The sequence below is a fragment of the Carya illinoinensis genome, chromosome 11, assembly GCF_018687715.1.
Source record: "Carya illinoinensis cultivar Pawnee chromosome 11, C.illinoinensisPawnee_v1, whole genome shotgun sequence".
Taxonomy (NCBI): domain Eukaryota; kingdom Viridiplantae; phylum Streptophyta; class Magnoliopsida; order Fagales; family Juglandaceae; genus Carya; species Carya illinoinensis.
This window is the reverse complement of record NC_056762.1, coordinates 37016837-37024925: the sequence shown is the minus strand read 5'-3', so window position 1 is coordinate 37024925 and position 8089 is coordinate 37016837.

The window sequence follows — 8089 nt, the reverse complement described above, 5'->3', positions numbered from 1 at the left end:
ATATTACCGTTTGAGAGAAGACAAAAAATGTTACTGCTAGAGAAATGACAAAAAATATTACCATTACAGAAATAACAAATAATTTAATCATCAATACATGGCTAGGTATTACCATTAGAGAAACTGATAAAGAGTGCTAAATAATAAAAAAATTGGCCATCACGTTAGAAAATGTATATATTAAAAAAAATTACTATTTTTATAATAAGAATTTCGGTTTGAAAAATAATACTGTATTGAATAGTCAACATCGTATAAATATTTAGTAAAAAGTGATATTTGAAAAGAATATAATAAGATAAAAGAGTTAGTAGTTAATATTGTAAATGGAAGTGAGAAAAAAAATAATAAAAAAATAATAAAGAAATATTTTTTAGCAGAGTAGAGATAGGGATGGGGAATAAGATACAGAAGGTTTTTAGAAGATGAATAAAATTTAGAAATAAATTTGAAGGAATGTGATTTTAAATTAAATTATAGAAAATTTTATGGGGATCTGGATGAAAATGCTCTATCTGTTATTTGTTTAATGTATTTGTGTTTATTTTGTTTTCTCGCACAATTTTTTTTTTTAAATCTTACAAATCTAAGGTTCTACGACTCAGTTATGTAGAATTTTTTTTTTTTTTCTTGCGTTATATATTGGCTTCATATATTTCGTTTGCTTCATCGTTTGTCCTTTTTACTATTATTATTTTATGCTGTGTAGACAAATGAAATGTTAAGATCTTATTTATTGTTATCAGTTTTGTACATATATTAAATTCTATTGTTTTTTAGTCATATGTACATGATCTGCTCTTCTGCTTTATTTTACTCGGTATGATTGTTTTATTCTGTCTGGGATTTTTGTGTAAACTTTTATTCATCATTGAAAATTTCTTCAAATATTGGAATAAATTAGTACTGGTATTTTTCTCATTCAAATATCAGCTACTATGGACCGTTTACATATGTGGCAAAGCAAATAGAAAATGGAAGATAGAGGAGTCAGTAACAGCACTACAACCAGAAATATTGGAAAACCTGATCAGATTTAATTAGTCATCTCTTTCTCAACTAAATTTAGTTTTCTAAATTCAAATACTCATGTAACTTTTTTTTGTTGTTCTTTCCTTTTGTGTTTTTTTTTTTTCTAAATTTATTTGTAACAATTAACTATATTGGCATACAAATAAATAACTGAATAAACAGTAAGAAATGTTCAATCCAGAAGAATCAAGATTAAAAAAAATACCTGTTAAAGTTGAGAGCCCAGATGTAGAACCTAAAACCCACAAGCGAAGAAATAGATTTGGAAAAGTTAAAACAACGGGAGGAGTCGATTTTACCAAATAGGAAACAGTAGTAAATGAAGAAAGTGAAATCACTATTTTTTTTTTTTTTTATGGAAATATGCTTCATGTATTCGTTTATAAACAAAGTTATAACTGTAACTTATCAATACAAAAGAACTAGACTATAAGTCAATTAACGTAACTGCTCAGGAGCTTCCCTGTCAACAAATTTCTTTATGACGGACATTGTCTAAACTTCTACACCTTCTCTCTTGACAGCAGTCAAAAGAGAAAACGCTCTGTCAAACCAGAGCTAAAACAACATTCCTTCCGAAGAAGAGAGGTATACACACGCTCCATCCTTCCAAGGAGGAGGAATACAACCACACTCTCTCCTCCTAATGAGAAAGAATACTAACACCTACCTTCCTCTAAAAGTGAAATCACTATTATACTAAGCGCAGCAAGTGGTGGAAGATAAAATTTGAAATCTGATAAGAACACACCACACAAATTCGGGAAAGACCGTAGCTAAAAAGCAAGGGCAAAATCGTAAATACACAATTAAATCCCTAATATGAATGGCAATAGTGGCATAAAAGGAAAATAAATATAAAGTAGGGTTAAAATTGTTAGAAAAGAGACGGACAGAGAAAATAAATACAAAATGGTGGGGGCAAAATGAGCAGAAAGAGTTATACCACTCTTATTGCTGCTTAGTAATATATAGATATATAATCTGGGTACCTTAAACCCGGATCCTTTGTTTCATAACTCAATCCAGATTAAATTGATCTGAGTTTTGTAATGCGAGTTCTGGCCTTAATTTGATCAGGCTAGAACCTAAAACGGAAATTTGATTATCCGAATTCCGGACTGTGTCGAGGAAAAACCCAACCCAGATTTGATCATATAATTGTATGCACGGTTAGAATCATTGGTAAAATTAACGGGCTTTGGCACTTGCTAACACAATAGCGACGACTCCAATGTATTGATGATTGGGCTTGGAATACACATGATGTGATCGACGCTGGTCCGTCTTTAATTATTTGTCTTGTTTTCTAGAATAATATCGTTATTTATCTTGATTTTTATCATATTATCTTTAATTTTATTTGAGTAAGCTAATAATTGACCTATAAAATGATTTAAACTTTGTCACATTAGTCCGATGTAACTAATTATGATAAAATCAAGAAAGAAATTATAATTAGAACTACCCAATACATTTATAATAATCAAGCTATTTGACCAATATATATAAATATATATATATTTGTAATCACTTGCTGAAGTTATTGTTGAATTGATAAAAAAAAAATCATACTGCATATATTATATAATATATAATATATATATGATTAAAATTATTGTTAAAATTCTTATAAGGGTATAATTTCAATAAGAAATCTAAAATATTTTAATTTGATCAACTTTATTATGTTAGTTATAACATGCCGTAATAATAATATTCATTAGGACTCTTCATATGAGTTCTGGATCAGGTACCTAGGTATATCCGGCTTATGACTCGGGTTGAAATTCAGATGAATTCAGGTTCTTTAAAACCTAGAATCTGGGTTCTGCACTGAAACCAAGTTTTTTTTTTTTTTTTTAAGAAAAGCCTATATATTATTAATTTTTTGTCAAAAAATAAAAATTAATCTTGAAAAACTTTTTATTTTTTTTTATTTTAAAAGCCTATATTTCAAAAAATCATGTTAAAAAACATAATACTAATGCATTGAACATTGTCCATAATAATAATAATATATCAAAATGGAAAGCTTTATGTAAAAAATAACTGAAGTTAGAAACTAATTACCATTTTAACTAAATGCATGCAAAAGAAAATATATACAATATTCATCATGTAAAAATGTATGCAACACACAATGCAATTCACTGCATTATTTTGTATGTATATATTACATTATAAAATAAAAAATTACAATATATGAATCATTTTGATTTTGGAGACATTGTTTTGGTCATGGTTCTCTCGGGTTTGGCAGTAGACTTTGGTTTCATCATGTGGAGAGCTGGTGTAACAACCTAAGAAATCTTCAAGTTTTGAGCCCTCTTCATTTGGATTTGTTGCAGCCATGAAATTCTCAAATCTCCAATCTACAAAAAATTCATAATATCTATGCTAAAAATATATATATATATATATATACATCATGTATGTAATTGATAAAGTGACCCATAAGCAAACTTCAAAGCAGAAATTAGCCTTAAATGAGATGGGAAGATATTGCAATCGGTTCACCTAGCAACCAAACTTCGTATCATCTGAGAACTGCAAAAAATACCCTTTGTTCCCTTTGTTACTCACAGCTATTGGATAATGCAAAAAATACCCCAGGCTCATGTATCCACCTGTAGGGTCTCATTTCGATGCCTTCCTCGTCCAAATTGGAGTCTCTGGGAAATCTTTTAACCTCCTGCTCAAGAGGGATGAACCAACTATTTTACAACCCAATTCATGGAAAGCCAATGTGATGGTTTCACTTTATCAATTATAGATATATATATATATATATATATATATGTATATATTGTTTGAATTCAAGCAAGAGTTCAAACTCTGTTTCCTTTTTTTAACAAAGAATTCAAACTTTTAACTTTTCAGCATCATATTTCTGCTAAAAAACCAAACAAACCAAAAAAACCATGAGCAAAACCGACCTATATAAACTACTTAGGCAAAGGTGGAACTAAATAAGAAAATACAATCTTGGAGCTAATATTAAAGCAGATTTCAAGTTTTTTTTTTTTTTTTTTTTCCTTTTTCTTGGACAAAAATTGGTGAACCCTTGAATTTACATATAAGTATCATAAACAAAACAAAACAAAACAAAACAAAAATGAAAATGAATGAACTTTCCATATAAATAGGCTCGTATAAAACAGACTACAAATCATGATTTTTTTTACAAGTTTTTTTGATAGGTAAGGAGGCAATTGAAGTTAAAGGTTGTTTTTACAAGTAAAATTCTGTAAAGGTTGTTTAATGGTTTTACATTCCGAATCATCAGCTTGTAAAGTTGAAATGGGTTGTTTAGAGCAGGGAGATTAAGTCGTTTTGGTAAATGAATAAAAACAAATATCTTATGCACCATTCATGAATACACCCACGACTAAATCAGTATCTAAAAAGTTTAGGTAAATGAGATAAATACATGAAAAATATAAGGACATGATCTAAAACAGAACATAATGGAAACAACAAATAAAGAAAGCTCCTACCCCAATGGGATCAGCAATGAAAACAAAAAATGAACGAACCCTAGATCTGGGCATAAAACACAAAGAAATGAAAACAAAACCTTTTCTTCCAAATACTAACAAATCTCTCGGCATCAAAACAAACCCTTGGTTTGAGGGTCTAGAGCTTAACGATATGCTTTGAAAACATCTAAGTACCTCAAAAAGATTCTCTCTTTCTTAAAAAGAAAAGAGTAGCAACTTACCCACTGAGGAGACGTGGGCGAGAGAAAGAGCTAGGGTTTCAATTTGGACTTTGGACGAGAGAAAGAGACATGGAGAGCCAAGGTTTCGATCACTAAGGAGATTGCAAATTCACATTTTGCCAGGAGACTTAGGAGACGAGATCATAGACGAGAGATTCGCATTTCGTAAGGAGATGAGAGAGGAGATCACGAGAGCTAGGGTTTATATATATATAACCCAAGTACTGGGTTTTAAATCTGAAACTCAGGTTTTATAACTAGACCCTGACAGGATTGGTTCGAGTTTTGTAATGCGGGTTCCAATCCGGATGTGATCGGGGTTGAAAAAGAAATCTGGTCCGGATGAATAGTCTTAATATTCATGATCATGATTCGGCCTATTTCACTTTATTTTTATTTTTTTTTCACTTAATGCAATGTTGGATAGGACGACATATATGCACCAGCAGCAAGCTAACAGTTTATCAACTGGATCGACTTTATTTTGTACCAACCATCACTGCAAATAATAATAATAATAATAAAAATGTAGCAATTGCAGCTAAATTTATTTTCAGAGCCATACTAATATTTGGCAATTTTTACTATAGCCGCATTTTCTCTCTGATGATAGAGAAAATCGTAGCAAATATAACACTTTGCAACGATTTTTTATCGCCGAAAATAACACGGTGCGCCGAGAAAGGGATTAAATTAAATAACCAACTATATACATGTCCAGCGTATTGGGCTGACTTAATTGGAGGTACCTCTGAGAATGTGATGCTAACCCCTTTTAGATGGAAGCTAGCCAGCTAATGTATTGACAATAATAGGAGTTGCATGATCATGATCATGATCATGTGGTGCCAAAAAAATATTTAAGTTGATTCGATACAACTGATATTACGTGGAAATCATATTAATGGACAAGTTACGCGCATTCGATCGAAGTAATGCGTTTCCTAATCACATATGAACTATTGATCTATATTTTAAATTAAAGACTAATCAGTGTTATAATTTAATTAATCTGATGAAATCATTTATAAAGAATTTCTTTTTCTTATATTAAGTAACGTGACCAAATTTTCTACCATTACTTTTATATATACTCCTTCAAAATATTATTAATTAAGCAATGGTTAAGGCTGACCATATAATATTATGAGTAATATTGTTATATATAATCATTTTTATGCATTTAATTAATATGATTAGATGGATTTTTTTTAATATACAATCAATTATATCAATATAATATGTAAAAGAATACATAAAGTAGATAAAATTTTTATAATAATATATAGTTTTCAATGTTAATTTTCCCTATATATGACCATGGATGCATATATAACAGTGGTAGTACCACTACTGATGAGAACATGAATAATTTTTATATTCATCCATCATCTCAAAGCAAGAGACAAAATTCACCTTCTTTTTCCCACGAAACTTTCTTAATAATTAATTAAACAATCTAGAATCAAAGTCACGAGATCACTAGCTAGGACTCCTACCAACTTTAATCCGTAAAGCATGCAGTGCAGGACATGGCCAATGTTACATTTGGCAAAAGAATAAAGCAATTTACATCACCCGGACTAGCTAGCTATCAAATTAATTATATATTTATAGTACAAAAGGGTTTCAATTACCTGAAGATCGAATCTGATCTTTCTTTGTGCATGACAAATGGTTTCTAAGTTTGTCACCACCATCTACATCTTTTACAGTTGGCCGTCACGAAAATTCAATATATATATATATATATAATTCCTAATTGCAAAACGTACGTTATTATATATATATATAATTAATTAATTAATGTATATAGAAACTAGCTTGACGTCACCGCCAAGTATTCATGACATCATTAAACTAGCTAGTTTCTATATATATATAATGATCAGCTTCCTCGTCACGTGTAAAAAATAGTACGAATATTATAATTAGAAGCTCATTAAAGATAATGGGGATCATTTGGCATTATAATCGTCCCCAAATTAACTCCTTTCTTAAAAAATCGTCTCCAAATTCTTTTGGATACATGATTTGAACCTTCCATATATCTAATTTATTCTGTGAAATCACTATTTATTTCAAAAGTTTAAACTAATAGAAAGAAGTAGATTTTATTATTTATTTTATATCTTAATATTTCTCATCACGTGTAGCCAAACTCTCCCTTAATGGATGGTCCATTAACACATGTAATATTTAGTTATCCCTTGTAAGTTTGATTGTGATGTACGGATTTGATAAAGAAGGGAGAAACATGGTTGGTGAGTGTAGAGGTGGATGAGGAAGAGGAAGCCATTTGAGGATCGAAAGATAGACGTGGATAAATTTCTCTTTGATATCATGTGAAATTATCACTTATCTAAAAAATTTAAGCTAATAAAATAAAGTAGATTTTATTAATTATTTTATATCTTAACATACTCCAAGTACTCTTGTAACCATAATTGATAGTAGGTAAAAAAAAAAAAAACAATCACTTACATAAATGATGCAGAGATAATAATTCATTTTAGTCGAATTTTGGATTCCATATATCGGCCTTTATTTTCTCTTCATTTGATCAATATCATGTTAATTGGTCGACAAACCAAGCGTGTGATGATTAATTAATTAGCTATAAATGTTATGTTTTATCCTCACTATAATTTAGATCATGAGTGCAATAAGAGGGAGAAAAAAAAGTTGATAACTAATTAAGTACGTACATGAGTACTAGTACTAGAAAATACATGACTGCAATAATATTAGGACGATACTACTATGCCGCCCAACGTTTATGTTAGGGACCCCAGTCAAGTCCCTAGACAATAAGTCTTTCATGCCAATGGTGGTCTTGTGATGACCGGATTCTTGTTCGTCTCTTGCTTGGATCTCAATCAATGGTGGTCAAGATGATCACTTGGGTATAGTCTGGTTAGGTGTTTGGGCAAAAATGAGTGTATGGAGTGATGAAAATGGGCAAGGGATTGTGGTGGGTTCAATGGTGATGGGCGCACAGCACTAGAGTGGGTTAGGGTTGACGCCACTTGAAAGATGAGATTTAGGGTTTGGAAGATGTATGATGGACGACTAGGATGGAGGTTTAGGGTTTTGCTTTACTTGAGGAATTTTAGAAATTGAGTGATTTTAAGGATAGGGTGGTTCGAGGGATTGAGTGATTTGAGTGGATGGAGGATAGGATTTTGGGAGGATTTCTAAGTGGTAGCAATCCTTGAGAATTTGGTGGGACTAGTTTGATAAGTCAAAGTGGACCTGAGAGATTTAATAGATGAGAGATTTAAGGAATTGAAGATGATTGACAAATGTTGGAAGATTTTCTGGATTGGATAG